Source organism: Ictalurus punctatus, chromosome 4 (assembly GCF_001660625.3).
Source record: "Ictalurus punctatus breed USDA103 chromosome 4, Coco_2.0, whole genome shotgun sequence".
Lineage (NCBI taxonomy): Eukaryota > Metazoa > Chordata > Actinopteri > Siluriformes > Ictaluridae > Ictalurus > Ictalurus punctatus.
This window is the reverse complement of record NC_071284.1, coordinates 1,696,482-1,716,330: the sequence shown is the minus strand read 5'-3', so window position 1 is coordinate 1,716,330 and position 19,849 is coordinate 1,696,482. Positions and strand designations below refer to the sequence as shown.

At 41.0% G+C, this 19,849-nt stretch overlaps 1 protein-coding gene across 1 annotated transcript in view; it reads right to left on the bottom strand.

The window, feature by feature from the left end:
• The window catches only part of spon1a (spondin 1a), an 82,119-nt gene that overhangs the window by 15,506 nt on the left and 46,764 nt on the right, over positions 1-19,849 (bottom strand). The gene's annotated exons all lie outside the window — the stretch shown is intronic.

The window sequence follows — 19,849 nt, the reverse complement described above, 5'->3', positions numbered from 1 at the left end:
GAAAGCAGGATATGGTCACATTTGTAATATTTATGAGCCGGAATACAGGACAGTTATAGCTATACCTCTGACTGTTGAAGCGCTGACACTGGAGACTCCTTCCATAAATTCCATAAACCGTAACGTTTTTGCGTTTCTTTTTTTTTCCATCCGTACAAATCCTTGTACAGTAAATGAGCCGTTACTATAGAAACGATGGCGTATTAGAACGAGCGCATTAATATACAGTATAGCTTCGCAGCTGCGCTACAGTCAGAGCTGCTGTTATATATGAAAATTAAGCAACACCTTCTGACCAATCAGAATCCAGAACTCAACAACGCTGTGGTAAAATCATGCTATATATATATATATACAGAGTATGTGGTCAGTTTGAAGAACAAGACTCGGAAGCCTGGCACTGAATGCCATGAATATTTATGCCAAAGACGAGAATTTTGCGTGTGAAGTCATTTTTGTTTGTGATTATTTTTTGACAAATTCCGTTATCGCAAAATATCCCAAGAAACCAGCTGTCCGGCTTAAACCACTGCGACTCCGACCGGGCGGTTACTAAGGATGAATAAACGAGTGGTCTGAAAGCACCGTGTAGCACCGCAACTTAATGTTAACGGGAGCGGTCTTTGTTTGTTTGTTTGTTTGTTTGTTTGTTTCAAAACAATTTTAATAGAAAAAAAAGTCACAACAATATGGACAAACAGCTGAGATCTTCCAGTTGCACGCAGGTAAACGGTCACCTAAGCTGAACGAATAGAATGTAGGACATGTCATGTAGTATTTCAACAAATGGGAACGTATGATATGAGGTGTAATGCACGTTTACTGTTTGTTTTAAAGGTAAAGGTTTCAGGTAAGAAGACCTATCTGCATTACAGGACAAATCCATTAGGTATTTCGCTAAGGAATCAAAATGGCGTCATAGCTGTAAACAAACGGCATCGTGGGTAATTGCACAGATCGCAGCGACACCTGTGAAAATAAAGGATAGCGTACCATTAGGCCTTTATAATTGAGCATTACAGCTTCATTCCCAGAGCTATAGTCTCTCAAAAATTAGCACTCATTCTGTGCCTTAACGACCGCTGTGGAATTCAATAAGAGCGCTTCGGGGTCTGAATGGCTTCGCGCTTTAAGATTTTTCACCACGCTCCTGCTGACCTGCTCCGCCACACAATGGGAAGTCAGTGAACAGGACGTCGGAGCCGAATGAATAATTCATGAGATTCCGGATGCCGATTCGGCTATCCCGGCGATTGAGATGGTGTAGGCGAATATGGATGACTCTCTCACTATTTATTTGACATCACGGTGACTTGCCAAGCTTACAAAAAAAAAAGAAAGAAAAGAAACTAAAACTGCGTTGATATAAAAACGAGTATACCGGTCGTCTTTTCTCTCGCGGAGCTTTTCCACCTCGCTCCTGTTTGACGGCTCGTGTTCGACTTTAAAGGCTGTCCTCCAGCCGCGTTTTTTGGGGGGAAATCAAAATCGCATTTGCTTCCGCTACCACTTCAATTGTCAGCACTCAGCTGGTTCTGCCTGACACACAGATATAATGAGAGATTTCAGCAGAAGACGACATGCAGCGAGCTGGAGAGCGCTCTCTCGCTCTCTCTCTCTCTCTCTCTCTCTCTTTCTCTCTTGTGTTATTATGCAATGCCATCTGTCAACATGCCATCTGTCAACAGCAATGCATCACAAACCCAGAATTAACCACGCTCGCTGCCTCCTAGTCAGAATTATTCCAGTTTTACTATCACCACATTTATCCATCAGAGCATCGAAATGTAGATCCTGCATGGATTTATCTTTAACTGTCATTAGACAAACAATGTCTGTCTACAACTGTGTGTGTTGGGGGTTGGGATTATACACTACAGTGGATTAGATCAATATACACTGCAAAAAAAAAAAAAACCACGACATCTCAGCAAATAAAACCATCTTAAATACAGTCACATTTCTGTCGTCTTTCAGGCTTGAGACCATTTCATTCTATTGCCGGGTGAATTCGCGTCTTCCTAGAAACAGACACGTTATCAAAGCATTTCGATGCTTTGATACCGAATATTCGAGATGGTTTCACTTGCTAAGATGACATTTTTTTTCGAAGTGTAGAGAATGAAGTGGGTCTTCTGTTGGCTGACGTCTCTAGAAAGAAACGAAACTGCAAACAGAATTGGCAATAGGATAAGAAACGTTCAAGCTTGACACGTCTGTAAACATTGCTTAATAATCTTCTATTTGGTTTATTGCCACCTTATACCCGGAGACACTTGATCGATTCGAATATATTCAAGATGTTTTCGCTTTTACAGAAATCCGAACCGTGGAGAAAGGGTCGGAAATGGACTCTCCTGCGTGACACCAGCAAACGTGACTCTCAATCGTTACTGTATAGAGGTGTCGAAGAGTAAAGGCAAGTCGTTTGAAGATTGATACGATTATGATACGTCTAGACCAGGGGTGTCCAATGTTATCCGGAAAGGGCCGGTGTGGGTGCAGAAGCCACACCTGGGTCTGTTGAAAGTCAGGATCAACTGATTAAACAGGTGGAATCAGGTGCGGTTCCCTATTTGGTTGGAGCGAAAACCTGCACCCACACCGGCCCTTTACGGATCAGATTGGACACCCCTGGTCTAGACGATCTTGGACTTTGTTGCACAACATTTCAGGCTCCTTTTTATTCTTAGCTTTGCACACATGGCAAATTAAGGCACATTTCTATACACTCCCTGGACACTTTATTAGGAACACTGTATTAACACTGGGTATGTTACTGTCAAAACAGCCTCAAGTCTTCATGGCATGGATCCCAGAAGATACTGGAAACATTCCTTTATGATTCTGGTCCATGTTGACGTCACGCAATTCCTGCTTCTCCCGTTCTACCACATCCCAGCGGTGTTCTATTGATTTGTCATGCTCATGAAACCAGTTTGAGACGACTTTTGTGACACGGTGCACTGGGAGCAGCCGTTAGAAGACGACTAAATCGTGGTCATGAAGGAATGATCGGTATTAACGGGCCTAAGGTGTGCCCAGAAAACATTCCCCACACCATTACAAAACCTCCACCAGCCTCCGCCGCTAAAAACAAGGCAGATTAGGTCTATGGATTCATGCCGTCGGTGCGAAATTCTGACCCAACCATCCGTGCATGAAAATCCCAGGAGATCGGTTATAGAAACACACAAACCAGAAAGTCTGGCAACAAATACCATGTCACGCTCAATATCATTATAAGATTACAGCAAACCCGATCTAAGCGTATTAAACCTATTCTAGACACATTCGCTCGTGTCACGTTGTTTACACTGACGGATTCCATCGGCAGATCATTGCGCTTCCTTCTAGAAATAAATGTTCAAAATGAGCACGGTCATTTCAAGCCTGAAACGAGTAAATCTAGTAATCTTGTAACGGGTTCATTATAATCTTGTTATAACACATACTAGATACATTCCGTCCTAATCGAGATATTTTCCCTCGAGAAGAAGAAAAATCCGATTAACATGCGCAGAAATACATTTTGGGAGATTAAAACGTTATTAAATTGCGGACCGTGAACAATCCTGCAGATTTCTTTTCCAGCCACCGTGTCATCCTCCCTTACCATGACCGTCGTGCTATCCTTTAAAAACATCTAGTGATCCATATTAGCGATCCAGTGCCGATTTTGTAATCTACCTTCTTACACGTCGAGGTCATTCACGAGCGTTTACGAATGTAAGTATGGTTTATATAATACGTTATTATTGTTTTAAAGCCAAAATAAACAATAAATAATGTTTTGAACATGTTCTCTGTGCAGATTTTATTTTTCTTTCCATTTCAAAACACAAATCAAAGGATGCTGCAAGTACGAGGACGCTATTATGTTACTTACGCGCTTTTAGATCAGAAAGTAAAAAGGCACAGAAATGCAGGACCGCATTAAACATAATGTATGTGACCGTGACTGCTATGATGTTCCGCAATAACATCAGACGGTGCTGAAGGATCAGACGCTGCTGTTATAGCAGCGGCAGCCCGGCTCGCTATATCATTATTTGATATTTTACACAAATGGAGGACGAGGTTGTCCATGTGGAGAGCTACTCCCGCTGCACTACAATGCACTCTGGACGGATAACCACATTTCAAAGCTTCTGCAGCTCATGCCCCTGCCACTTTAAAATCCATTTCATTTCATTGAGGAACCCGGGATTCATTGTTTCTAAGAGAGAAACAGTGCCAAAGAAAGAGAGAGAGAGAAATTGAGAGAGAGAGAGTCCTACAGTCGCTATAATCCTGTTGGCAAAGAAAATGTATTAGAAATCCGACCTCGATGGGAGGTGGAAAAATGCGGCCACTTTGATATGGCAGTGGGAACGGAGTGAAAATGATCGTTCATTTCAGGGTAAGAATGGTGATGGGCGCTCCACGTAAACGGATTCATAAAAACATGTGCTTTATTCGTCAACGTGGTGAAGTTTTCTGTAAAGAGGTGTGTGTTTAACATTTATGGAAGGAGTCTCCAGTGCAAATCTGTATAAAAATGTCATGTCATTCTTTAATGAATCCATCCATCCATCTTTTACACCGCTTTATCCTTCTTCAGGGTCACGGGGAACCTGGAGTCTATCCCAGGGAGCATGGGGCACAAGGCGGGGTACACCCTGGACAGGGTGCCAATCCATCACAGGGCACAATCACATACACACTCACACACCCATTCATACACTACGGACACTTTAGACACGCCGATCAGCCTACCGTGCATGTGTTTGGACTGGGGGAGGAAACCGGAGTACCCGGAGGAACCCCCGCAGCACGGGGAGAACATGCGAACTCCACACACACAGGGCCACGGTGGAACTCGAACCCCCGACCCTGCAGGCGTGAGGCGAACGTGCTAACCGCTAACCGCTAAGCCATATGCGCCCACTTTAATGAATAAAATTTGCAATTGTCTGTAAACTGCTGCGGTATAAGGGGTTTTATTCCATTTCCTGTGTGTTGTTCATGTTAACAAATGCATTATTTCATGCTACTCAGTGTTGGCTAGTCAAAATTCAATAAGAATCAGTGAATAAAGACAATAAAAGGAAAAAAAAAAAAGAGAGAAATGGACAACCGTTCCCTCACTGAAATGTACGTAGGTAATACAGAGTTGTAGCGTGGGAGAAAAGTGACTCGTCTAAATCGACTAACTGAACGCTGGCATTTAAGACCCGGCCATGTCTCTGTAATGGCTCTCACATCCTGTCACTTACTGGTGACAGGAAATAAGCTATCTAAATGTCGTGCTCTCTCTGGGGAGGATCCAGCATTTATCTAAGTTAAGCGCTAAAAGCAACAGTAGAAAAATAAAGAGAGCGAAATCACAGAGAGGCTTCAAAATGAAACAAGCAGAAAATTCCATCTGCTTTATTGTCTTAAAATTATTACAGGTGACCTTTAAGGCGAGGCACTAAAGAGTATTACGGAAAAAAAAAATTACAATTAATCTCTGCCCGCTGACTGCAAGGCCTTTTTGTCGTAGAGCTTTTACAAGAACGTACATTTGTTTAAGCAAATGAGGCTTTCTCAAATCAAATATGCATACTTAACCCTCTGCTGTATGAATCATTACAGTACTCTGAATTAGTTCAAGTAAAATAAATAAATTCGGGGGTAGCTGGTAAATTGTTCCCATATGGCAACAATGTACAATGGTGGAAAGTATCATATAGTCAAAAATAACAACAAACATCATCCGATTGCAGAAAACGAATAGCACTTCCTGGTCATGTGACATGGCATTTTTTTTAAAAAAATTATGTCAAAGTTAAAGCCCCCTATTTCTAGTTACATCGGAAAATAGTAGTTTTGTATTACTGCCTGAAAAACAGAGATAAATGAATTGTTGCTGCATGGCAACACCATGAAGTAAAGGGTTAACAAAAACAGACGATGCTCTCAAAAGAACAGCATTTACAGATCAGGTTGACGGGATATATTTCTTGCTGTTTAATCAAGAAAGTATCAAAATGTTGTGAAAAAAACAAATTCAGTAAAAGTTAATTTAACAATAATATCCAGTTAAGGGAGCGCACGGTGGTTTAGCGGTTAGCGCGTTCGCCTCATACCTCCGGGGTCGGGGGGGTCGATTCCCACCGGGGCCCTGTGTGGGCGGAGTTTGCACGTTCTCCCCGTGCTGTGGGGGTTTCCTCCCCCAGTCCAAAGACATGCATGGTAGACTGATTGGTGTGTCGAGTGTGTGTGTGTGTGTGATTGTGCCCTGCGATGGACTGGCACCCTGTCCAGGGTGTACCCCGCCTCGTGCCCGATGCTCCCTGGGATAGACTCCAGGTTCCCCCGTGACCCTGAAGAAGGAGTAAGCGGTAGAAAATGGATGGATGTAATTAAGAATAAATGTATTAATGCTGGACATCTAGAACCTGAGATGTTTGGTACTGGATATGTTTTTTTTTTGTTTGTTAAACAAAGGATCTTATGTCTTTCCACTGTAGTAAGAGCGACATAATGTAATTGACGTGTCTACGTATAAGCGGAATTCAATTTTGTATTGAGTTTTGATATTTCACGTTGAAGAGTACTATGGGGAAGTTTATCCAAAAATTGTAAAAAAAATAACCGTGTAAGTGAAAGTGGCTAATTTTTTTTTTTTTTTTTTTTTTTTTAAAGAGAAAGCTTCAAATGCTAAATCTCTAGCAGAGTCATTAAAGTAATAAAGGTAAGCAGTTACCTCTTAAAAGGATCTGACATTTAAGAAAGTCTAAAATCTGTATTTGAAGTGCTCACACTGTGAAACGCGATTCCCCGGCATGACCACGGGTCACTGCGCTTCAGACTGAAGCCTTATTTCCATTTTACGTTCGAGATGATCAGAGATTAGAAAGAGGGCATGGCTACAGACATGAAGTTCTTCTCTTTTACAGTAACGACGGCTCTCGGGAGGCCTCCGTCCAAATCCAGATCCAAATCCACGCGGGCAGAAATGCATCTCTATAATGCCGTGTACCGCGACTTCATCGAACGTAACGGGAAGAAGGCGTATAATTTAAAGCATTAGAAATAAGTCCTGGCAGAGACGTTTACACCAGTGAGCTTTAACGCTGCTTGAAGCGCAGAGCAATTCAAAGACGCTTCGGTTTTAATAAGGACGTCGGAGCAGGAGCGGACGAGCCGGCTGATCTGCAAACACGACAGGCTGAATATGCTAATTCTGCTCATATCAGGACGCCGTGTTAGCTGGAGAGCCGAGAGATTCTGACAGCTCTACACGGTCGTGAGGGTGAATCTGTGTTTGTTTTTTTATTGAGTTATGTGAATGCTCAGTTTCCTTGTTCTCTTCCACTCTTACAAAGTAGAAATAAATAAATAAATAAATAAATAAATAAGTACTTCATCGCTGGTGAAATATGAATCCAACTGTAATGATCATGAACGTATTTCCAGCATGTCATCAGTGAAAGCTGGTCTGTTTAAAGATATACAGATCTACACTTAAGGCCAAGATCAGGTTTATGTGGGTGGGTGGGTGGGTGGGGCGGGGCTTTAGATATGTATGCAAGCCTCAAATATAATGTTGGTTTTCATTTCTACACTAATGATACGCAATTATACTTATCCGTCCAAGCAGCACAGAAACTCTGCAGAAATAGGGATGTTGGGTTATAAGGCTGTCTGCAGTAATGCTGCTAAATTCACCCTGCAGCCTGATGGCGATTCAGTGAAAGTTCTAGTCAAGGTCCTGCCGGTTTGGTAATGAATTCCAGCGTGACACACTTTCCTAACGCTACATACTATATTAGGATTTGAAGAACAGCCTGGAATGGAGAGATTGGTGCGCGCGTTCGTAATCAGACCTGTGTGGAAAGTCAGATATGAAACGCAATGTGTACTTCTCCTTCAGTATCAGTAATGGATGTAGTACATTTCTGCTTTGATATCTCCACAACTTCAGCGTAGCCTTCAGGATAAATGCGGTCGCACGTCGGACACACTTGAATCTCATATTTAAGCTCACGGTGGTCTGACTGACGGCTCGGAGTAGGCGCGTATGATTGCAATATTCGATCCTGGCTCACTCCACTTCGGCAGGTTACAGTGATTTGATCAGAACCACCCGGGCTGCTCGCTTTCGATCCAATCAGAAGCTCAATTTTCTCTTCAGAAGAAAGACAGGTTTTTGAGGATCTCTCGTATGTAGCGTAAGCTTGAGATTAGGATACCTTACCAAATTCTCAGGTTCAGGGAATTGATTATAGCAAAGACTAATTTCTTTATAAACAGATCTATAATAAAAACCACAGGGTTTAGAGAAACTTGGGACGTTCCCATACTTTTGTGTTTTTCTGGGACGTTTCGTGAAGCCTGGGACGTGGTCCAGTGGTCCAGCCTGGGCGTGATCCAGAGATTAAGCCTCGGACGTGGTCCAGTGGTCCAGTCTGGGTGTGATCTAGATCCAGTGATTAAGCCTGGGCGTGGTCCAGTGATCCAGCCTGGGCGTGATCCCATGGTCCAACCTGGGACGTGGTCCAGTGGTCCAGCCTGGGCGTGATCCAGAGATTAAGCCTCGGACGTGGTCCAGTGATCCAGCCTGGGCGTGATCCCATGGTCCAACCTGGGCGTGATCCATTGGTCCAGCCTGGGCATGGTTCAGAGATCCAATGCACTTCAAAATGGTGGTCTGAAATTCACTTCCACCAAACCGTGGTAGTGTCCGCATCAGGTGTGGATGCTCTCCAAGCTTGGCAGCACATACCATGCAACATGACCGATTCAATTTCCTGATTGCAAGGAAAGAGTCGTCATGGTCACTGGAGGTGCCTTGTTGATGTACAGAATAAAAAGCAGACTTTCACAGGACTGTAGCACTGTCATTAGCTCAGCTTGTGGTGAAAGTGTTTGTATTGAAAACGCGCGTCTCAGGCCAGATTCCGTTCTTATACGAGAACGGCTTTTGCACGATGACAAAGCCGCGCGTTCAAAAATTGCTGTTCTTCACAGCTTGAGTGTTGGCGCCAAAGAAAAATACTAAAAACAGCAAATGGATGATCCTAGTGCTGACCATTTTCACAATAGGTTTGTAAGAATCTCTTTTATGTGAAAGAAAACCTCCCATTATGAGCCCCGCCCCCAAAATGAGCCCAAATCGGTACCAAAGACTCGAGCGTTTGGAAAACATTCTTTGAGAGATTAATTTTAGATGAAAGGAAATCTGAAATACACATACACAGAAATACACACTGGTACACTGCATCCATCTTCTCATTACGACGAAGCACATCACAACCACGGAAGAGACGTAAATAAACCGACGAACATAAAGAGTCGCTCTCTGAAGCTCTGCTATTATGCCTAATGACCAGCATCGGCAGGATTTATTGCCTTAATGATACTTTGCACTACACATCATTAGCTCATCACGCCACGGACCACGTTACGCAATTACGCCATCGAGACGCGGTGACATCCGTTTGTTTGCTTTTGCAGTTCAAGAAAAGGACAGAACATAAATTCCTATTAAAGTGAACTAATATTGCTTTCTGAAGTTGAAGCTTAGCTTTTCGATAGAGATTATTAACTCGCAGCATCTGAGCGGATTCTATGAAGCATCAATCCTGCTCCTGCTCTACTTAATGGACTCCCATTTTGTCTACTTGTGTCAAGCAGTTCTGATAAATATGGAGGCGAGGAAGAAAAAAAAAAAACCTGACACTCGTTTGTCTTCGTATAAGAAAGGCCTGGAGACTAAAAGCAGGCATCAACTCTTTACTGGGAATTTAAATGATTTTAATTGGAAGAGAGTTCAGGAACTAATGATAGATAGATAGATAGGGTGCCAGTACTTGTAGAGTTGATAGATAGATAGGGTGCCAATACTTGTAGAGTTGATAGGTAGATAGATAGATAGGGTGCCAATACTTGTAGAGTTGATAGATAGATAGATAAATAGATATATAGGGTGCCAATACTTGTAGAGTTGATAGGTAAATAGATAGATAGATAGATAGATAGATAGATAGATCGATAGATAGGGTGCCAGTACTTGTAGAGTTGATAGATAGGGTGCCAATACTTGTAGAGTTGATAGATAGATAGATAGATAGATAGATAGATAGGGTGCCAATACCTGTAGAGTTGATAGATAGATAGATAGATAGATAGACAGACAGATAGATAGATAGATAGATAGATAGGGTTCCGATACTTGTAGAGTTGATAGATAGATAGATAGATAGATAGATAGATAGATAGATAGATATATAGGGTGCCGATACTTGTAGAGTTGATAGATAGATAGATAGATAGATAGATAGGGTGCCGATACTTGTAGAGTTGATAGATAGATAGATAGATAGATAGATAGATAGATATATAGGGTGCCGATACTTGTAGAGTTGATAGATAGATAGATAGATAGATAGATAGATAGATAGATAGATAGATAGGGTGCCAATACTTGTAGAGTTGATAGATAGGGTGCCAGTACTTGTAGAGTTGATAGATAGGGTGCCAATACTTGTAGAGTAGATAGATAGATAGATAGATAGATAGATAGATAGATAGATAGAGTGTCAATACTTGTAGAGTTGATAGATAGATAGATAGATAGATAGATAGATAGATAGGGTGCCAATACTTGTAGAGTTGATAGATAGATAGATAGATAGATAGATAGATAGATAGATAGATAGATAGATAGATAGATAGGGTGCCAATACTTGTAGAGTAGATAGATAGATAGATAGATAGATAGATAGGGTGTCAATACTTGTAGAGTTGATGGATAGATGGATGGATGGATAGATGGATAAACAGAAATCTTCAGGATAGAGTTTATGCTTTGTTTCTCAGCAACAGGACCAGCTGCTTTTTATTTACTTATTTTTTTGTCTCCTTAACTTAAAGAGAGAGATGAAGACCTTCACAGACCTTCCACAACATTAAACATAACTATAGATGAATAAAAAGTACAGCTAGTCATTCATTAATAATAAAACATTGTAACTGTGCTATAAGAGGAGTGAAATAGTTCGGGACGTGCTGTCACGAGGAAATAATCGAGTGTACAGTGTCCGCAGAACCTCCGCTTCATCACACCACCCCGTATTGATTATTTTCCTGTAAGAGCACAACACGGTGTTTGATTTCAGACCCTGTGTGTTGTTCCTGTTGGGAAAACGTACCGAATTAATGTTCCTCGATGTTCGTTAGTCAACGTGTCTCGTGAAATCTTACTTCTATAAAGTAAAATCTTCTAAAGACGTTCCGGAGAGACGTACGCAGAGCTCGAACGTACTGTCCAGACGGTTCTCTGGGTTCTCTTCACACCTCGTCACTCCGAATCCCACACTCACAGCAGTGTAGGAGAAGCAGTCAATATGGTGGGTTTCTCACAAGTCATTACTTCGCTGCGACGTCCATTCATCGCCTCCACAGCGAGACGCTCACAGCCCCTGTTCCATCTGCGGGACTCGACGATCATAACGATCACGTGATGAAAAGAGGCAGCTGGTATTCGAACGATTGTGTGCGTCACCTTTATCTCCATCTCTCTCGACCACGCACAAGTGTGTGCTGCGATTCTTCTAAATCAACAATGTTGGGGTTTTTTTTTTTCTTTAAGCAGGACTCATGACCAGAGACTCTCATGCTGCCTAGCTCGCTGAGATATCTCTGCGAAGATCTCTGCGGAAAACACCGGAAGGAATTTAACGTCATTAAAACACGTTCACATTGTTTCCTAAAGCCCCTGACAAACAGGAAGAAAATATCGACCACAAGAGGAAACGCAGACTACAGATTCGGGGAAAAGAAGGCTGAAATGAAAAGGTAGTTCTCCATTGCGTGTAGGTTTACAGGAGAGGAGTGTGCAAAAGTTTGCACGCCCTATGGTTCTTGGCGATAAAAAACGTACCTAGGATTTGGCATTTTATGATAAATAAATAAACAAATACATAACCTATTTGGTTAGAGAATTTTTCAAAAATGATAAAAGTTCTCCATTAAATCTATATTCACATTAGAATGGAGCACAGAAGTTTGCACCCTCCTTGGTGTTTGGAAATTTGAAAATGTGAAAATATACCTATATTTTACAAGTCATAATAAAATAATAATAATAATAATAATAATAATAATAATAATACACTTAGTAAGGAAGTAAATAACAAACGAAATAAATAAATCACGTTCTTCAGTAACTTTATGTTCACAGTAGAGTGCAAAAGTTTGCACCCCCTGTATTTTCACCCCCTATATATATATATATATATATATATATATATATATATATATATATATATATATATATATATATATATATATATATATATATATATATATATACTCTATTACTATATATAATTACTATATATATAATATATATAATTACTATATATTATAAATAATATATATATTACTCTGTTTATAATATATAATAATAAACAAACCATAAAAAGAAAATCGAACGCGATAAATCTCTTCAAATCGCTATACATTTCTTTCTGTTTTCCACTTGGTCCTAAGGGTGTACAAACTTTTTCACTTGTTTGAATATGGCTAGGTCTATACCCTTCATAAAACGTCCTAACGCTGCTGAAACCGTTGGGATTGAAACACCTGGCAGTTCGAATCCTTCACAGAGGAGATCGTTTGATCGTCGTCGGCTTCACAGGCGCGGACGCAGAACTCGTTCGATTTGCTATTAGACTCTTCGACCCTGAGTCACGAACTCCTCTTCAGGGCGTCGCACGTTCCTGCTCGCCCTCGGCGTAACCTTCACGATCGCACTCTGTCGCCGAGCTGAGGTTCCGTTCCGAGAGCGTATACGTAGCGTACGGTTTTCCTTTCCTCGGTGCCCTTTAAATTTCTCAGCACGTATTCCGCCACAGCAGAAATCCCAAGGACACTTATGAATAATAAAGCTGGCATTATGCTTAATTAGTAATTATTCGGAGGCTTGTGCATACTTTAATTTGCACTTGAACCATTAAACATGAACTCTAGATGTTGACTCGCCCATTTTGGCCTGTGTGGAACCTCACTACGGGGTTCTCTCGTACGGGAAGGTGACTAAAAGCTGAGGAGACCAGCCATGAAATTGGCTCAAGATGGAGCGACTATAAAAACAAACTCGGCTTTAAATTAAATATCACCTCTGTGGTCGTGAAAGCAGCGTTCATAGGGGCAAGTTGATTTTGTATGAAGTTGACCGCTTTTACATTCTCTTTCCTTGTTTCCTGTTCCGACATGTTTCTTTTACCTCTTGTGGCCTTGTTTATTTAAAACATAGAGCAGTGCCTAAATACCATATATGGTTATCTGTGGGCGTGTCTGTATTTAAATGAGCAGTGGCAAGCACATGGACATGGCAGCTATGAACCGCTGATATTTATTAAGCTTGATGACGTGGAACGTCTGCGTCAGCGTACAGCGTAAACTCCTCCGTCCTGAAGGTGTCGCAAAGCGCTGACACTAGCGACTCCTTCCATAAAAGAAATTAAATAAACAAAAAACGTACAGGAAAAATCGCTATATCAACTTCCCTGTAAATGAGGTGTTACTATGGAAACGTGTAAAAGTGTACACACCGTCGATAAACGAGAGCTCGGGTCTTCAGCGTCACGTCGTGCTGCGCTGCGCTTCTGAAACAGACATGTCCTACTTCCTGTTTCCGTATTTATCCACGCATAATTTGAATGTATTTAATCAGCAAACACATCAGAGCAGCGAGCGATGGTGCAGTGGAGCATCACGGGCTCGGTGGTGATGGAGAACAGAGTAAAGCTCACACTAGTACACTGAAGCAAATCAGAAGAAGATCATCATGTGTGATGGGAGTGAATTCATGCACTGCTTAAGTGTAACGTGTTCTCACGAGTGCCGATTCGTCTGAAAAATTAGGATCACAGCAAAGGCTTGGAGTCAGGGATTGTAGCGTTTCTTATGACATCGTTACTCCAACGTAACTGCTTTCATTCGTCATGAAATTAGGTTGAAAACGCATGGAATTACGTACTATGTCTGGTTAAACTGGTGCGCCGATTCCCTAATGAGATTCATTTAACTCTTGAATGAATGAGCTACCTGTAACGTTCCCATTATCTCATTATCCCATTATCCCGACCAGGAGCACTTTAATCGCATTGACCTGCTGCTGCTATAGATCTTTCTCTTTAAAAGCTCTGAACAAACTCGATTAAGAGAACAAACCTTTGCTAAGGCATGTTTTATGGTTGATATTTGCATTGTCTGGATTTTGAAAAAAAAAAATCTAATAAAAACTAAAAAAAAAAATCCAGCAAAGAGCGATCCTCGGGGGCCAAGCACTTGTTGGAAATGATTGGCTTTTGAACACTGATTGGTTGTTTTAGACTTTTTTTTTTTTTTTTAAATAGACACTGAGTATATAAGTCTATTTATACTACTATAAATTCTAATGAATTTATAACTGATTTATATACTCTATGTTGGAAACACCCTGAATTATATATTTCTTTAGTCAAAGGTATTTGTAAGTTCTTTTAACATGTCTGCTCGGGATAGCACCGTATGTGACAACTCGTATGATATGACGTTCAAATGACAAGAAGCTTCTTTTAAAAAAATCACGTACAATTATTATAAATTAATCAATTAAGTAAATTAAGCAAAATTTTAAAAAGGTCAGACGGACATTTCGAATCAATATGATTTTAAATGATTCTCAAACCATGTGGTTCAGACGATATGAACAGATATTTAACCTCAAAGCGTTAAAGCAACAGACATACAAGTTATCAAAATTATTTGATAGTCCATTATCACATTCCTATTCTTTTTTTCCAAACTCCTGCTGAATTCTGATTGGCTGAAGAGTGGCTAAGATTTTCAGTTTTTCAAGTCATGCCTAAAACTGCTCTTACAGCCCAGCAGGAATGTGATTAGACACTTATTCACTGGGCAGCTACGCCTTTACTAGTGGGCTCTGCTTTTTCAATTTTTTCAAATGAGCAGCAATAGGCATAAAATCAAAAGTTACAAAATGATGCTTTACGGCTAATACGATTAACACGGCTAGCGTTGCATGTAGGGTTACGTTTAACTAAAAGCTTAAACAACGTATTGATCAGTAGGCTTCTTCAGCTCGGTCAGTCTCTCCGGCTTCTTTCCCTTCCCTGAGTCTGATAAGGTTGTTTTTTTTTTCATATTATTATTATTATTTATTTTTTATCAAACTCAAGGATTAATGAGAAATCGGTCAGTTCATATTTTTTATTTGAACCGTCAAAATCTTATCCCCCGACTGGCCTTCGGCTTCTACGGCTTGAGCCGAGAGATCTAAAATTACAGCACGATCGATACAGCAACATTCTCACCAACATTAACATTTTCCAAACAACAATCCAGGGCTACTGATATGATTTGAAAGAACTGTTAATAACACCGTTTCAGTGGTTTCTTAAAATTCCCATTAAGCAATTTCTATTAACATATTCGGCTCATCAGCTAGCTAATATAAGTGTTATATAGCCTTGTATTTACCTTCTGTAAACCTAAAGTCAGCTATTTAGCTAACAAGCAGTTAGCAATTAGGTTAACAACTTGATCATTATCACATATTGTAGCTACCGTATTCATTCTTATGTGATTTTTTTGCTTGTTTGTTTGTTTTAAATAAAACCAAATGGTTCTCTTGGTGAACACTGTGGATTCGGCGACTCTATGGTGTGTCTGAATAATTAAGTATGTTTAAGATGATGATAAGATACGATTTAAGTATAAATACTCTTAGATCATTAAGGCCATGGTTCTCAAAGTTTGGAGAAATGTAACAATGGGAACTGTGATTTTGATGGAAGTATGTACGGCTATAAGTCGTGTATCTGGAATCGAATGACTACGGGTTCTACGTGTGGAAAAGTCAAATATTACGTAGACAAAAGATTTGTCACCTGATTCATTTTTCTGCGTTTGTTACAGTTAAAGTAACTGTAAAAACTTTGAGGACCTCTGAATTAAGGGTTCAGAGCTTCCAAAAATGCTTCTGCTTGGAAATGTTCTTGATCGGAAAATACTTCTACAAGGAAGCTTCAAGAGTTCAGAACGAAGAACCCGTAACACTTCTAAATTTGTTTAAGGGAATCATAAACACTTTCGCACCGTTAAATTAAGGGTCCTTCGTTTGTCCATGATAGGGGTGCAGTGATGTTACAAGTATAAAGAGTAACGTCTGCCAAATATCAGCGCTCTTTAGTGAGTGAGTGCGTGCTAATGCTAGCGTCAAGTATTTTAAGAAAAAGTGTGAAGGAAGGAAGGAATAAATAAATAAATAAATAAATAAATAAATAAATAAATAATCTGGTTTGGGGAATGTAGTTTCTCAGAAATTGAACTTGTTTTCCCCCCCGATATTGTACTTTTTAAATATTGCAAAAAAAAAAAGAAGCATCATACGATAAGATGTTGATCTATTTTGTGAAACCTATTGGGAACGCTTTTATTTATTTATTTATTTTTAAGATAGCTTATTGACTGTCTAAATGAAACAAGGCAGCTCCAGAACACGTATAAGGTTAGCAGCAAAGTAATGCGCAATCAACGTGTGTTGGTAATATTTCTGTATAAATAACACAGACAGCTGGCACTCGGTGTGAGAGCAGGCTCGGAGCTGAAGAGTGCAGGCTAACCGGACGCCGTGTCTCGCTGAAGGCTAAAAAAATCTACAGGGAACGAGAGCGTCAATGCAGCGCACAGACGGATAAAGCGAACGGGTTTAGCGTGACAGACCAGCAAACAGATGGCCATTAGATCTGATAACGAGGGAAGGATCGACTGTGTACGGATCACGGGGGGATGAAATGTATTGTTTGTATTCTCAAACTTTTGGTAATAAATTGGTGAGCACGCGGGAATAGAAATATCAATGTTCAGCATTCCAGTTTTAGCTTTCTAAAAAAAAAAAATTTCTGAAACAATAAAAAAAAAAAAAAAACCTTTACAATCAAACCCAAAATATTTCCTGGGTGAAATCGAGCGTAAAGGCGGTTAGCGGTTAGCACGTTCGCCTCACGCCTCCGGGGTCGGGGGGTCGATTCCCAGCGTGGCCCTGTGTGTGTGGAGTTCGCATGTTCTCCCCGTGCTGCGGGGGTTTCCTCCGGGTACTCCGGTTTCCTCCCCCAGTCCAAACACATGCACGGTAGGCTGATCGGCGTGTCTAAAGTGTCCGTAGTGTATGAATGGGTGTGTGAGTGTGTATGTGATTGTGCCCTGCGATGGATTGACACCCTGTCCAGGGTGTACCCCGCCTTGTGCCCCATGCTCCCTGGGATAGACTCCATGTTCCCCGTGACCCTGAAAAGGATAAGCGGTATAGAAGATGGGTGGATGGATGGAATCGTGCGTAATTTGACGTTTGTTTCCGCTCGCCCTGGATTCTGATTGGTCGGAAGGTGTCGATTCGTTTTCTAACAGTAGCGCAGCTGCAAATCGCAGGTTTATACGAACGCGCTCGTTCTAATACGTCATCGTTTCCACAGCAACGGCTCCCGTGTACTCGTCGATACGGTGAAGTTTCCTGTAAGGAGATGTTTTACGCTAGTTTTACGCTAGAACATCTTTTTTTCTGCAAATACACAGAACGGTATCGCCCATGCTGATGGCCGGTGCACGTCGATGACATTCTAATGATTTGCTTAAAAACGTCAAACAAAAAAATTCGATTCGCAATACTTTGTCACGCAGAAATGAGCGCTAAACAGTTAAATATGTTCCATTTTACCGAACATGTTCTAAATCAACAGCCAAACAGCACTCGGTCTTGTCCAGCCATGTTTCTGAGAACTAACATAATGAGAACAAATTGTATTCACACCACCTAGATTCAAGTGTTACTATGCCAAAAACTCCAAGCCTCGGTCTCGTCTCGGATCTGACTGAGTGGGATGATGAGCGAGACGACAGATTTGACACTCTCTGGCTTTTACACTCAAAACCGTGCTTCATTTACAATGCCGTCTCCGACACCGTTTCAATTACTTCAGCCACTTATAGCTGTCACAGCATGGGCAGCCTGACGGGACTAACAAGCACACACTGACACAATGAATAACCGCCAGTGGATCACGTGACGCTCGAATGATTGACCCAGATCTCGTTCGGGAATTTATTCGAAAAGCTAAAATTGATATTTGGAGTGATTGATTTCATTCCTGTGTAGCACTAACATCCCATTACGCACTTTTCCTGAACTCAGCATGTACATAAACGGATTCATCCGCTCACAGATTAACGCAGGGGTGCCAAAATTATTTTAGGTAACAGACCATGTTACGTTCAGTCCGATGTCAAGCGCGTCAGACCCGGAAAATTTAGTGATCAATAATACATCAGGAACTCTCTGAATTTCTGAAATGTGTATATTTATCAATATTTATCTGACAGTTACACTCTGAATGCACAAACAGATTGAACACGCATCAAAAATGGTGTCTTGCGTAAGTATTCACCCCCTTTGAACTTGGAACTGGAAATGAAATGGACTGGACTATGAATTGGGATTATCCTGTATGTTATGAATCTGCACAACATAGCACGCAACATTAAGCTGGTGGAAAATCAATACGGTTTGCAAGATTATTTACCAAACAAACAAACAAACAAAACATAACGCTTATGATTGCATATGTATGTACTCTTGTTGCTGTAAAATCACAAAACAGTTCTTTTAACAAGAGAAATGGTTTACAGCGTGGAATTGTTAGCTTGCTAATGTAGAGTTACATCATTAGCACATTTTGTCATTAGCGGAGATTATTAGTGAGTTCATGACTCTATTTCGCCACCTAGTGGAATAACCGATTCCTTTGATGGGCTGGATCAGACCTTTATCGGCCTGGCTGTTTGTTTGACATCCCTGTATTAAACCATAAGACAAAGAAGAAGTCATGTACATGTTTAAGTATGCCTAATTGTTCCAACCTTGCCTTGGATTGGGGTTAGGTTTAAGTTTAGGGTTCAGTGCACTTCCTTTCCTCACCAGCAGAGGCCACAGTCTCCAGACTATTATCTCCTACCTACAACAACCACCTCCTGGTCACCAAGTAATCAAGCAGCTCATGTTGAGGCAGTCTTGCTATACTATTCCTTTGCGTACTTATTCATTCTGCTCAGGTTTGAACCTTTTTACACGCTTTCAGTTTTTAAAATATTTAGATCACAATTTCTCACGCACGTAAATCCTCAACGTTGTTAAAGCATGATATTAGCAGAAGCGCCAACGGTTATGATTTAGCCATAGCATTTGCGATTTTTGAGCCTTTGCTGGGATCCCAGATCAAACCTGGAAAAATTCTGGTAGCAGTTACTGGGTGTTGACGTTATAAGGCTGAATTTGACACGTGACTTCATCAACGTCAGTCTTGTGAGCCAATAGAGAACAACAAAAACGAGACTGTGGTCTCTTCGGTCGGTTATAGGAGCTTGTTGTTATTATCTAGCACTCACAATGGACTATTGCCTCTCTGGTTTCTTACGGTTGCTTGGGGCACATCTGAAAAAAAAAAACATACATACATAAATAAATAAATAAATAAAATGACCTATCTTGTCCAAAGACGTATCACGTAGCCCGATTCTGCGTGCTAGAATTTTCTTGCTAATGGTGGCACTTCTGCATTAGTAAACAGTCAGCACTGTCCACAAGCTGGGAGGATGTGTAGAGAAATGTGCAGAAATCGTATTCACGTGGGATTTTACGGACAGCTTGGTTACAGTAGCACAGCATAAAGCCTGCACACTAATAGCAGAGGAAACATTGCAGCAGCTTTAGGGCCGTAATAAGCACCGAGGCAAGCAGCATGTGGGCAGCTAG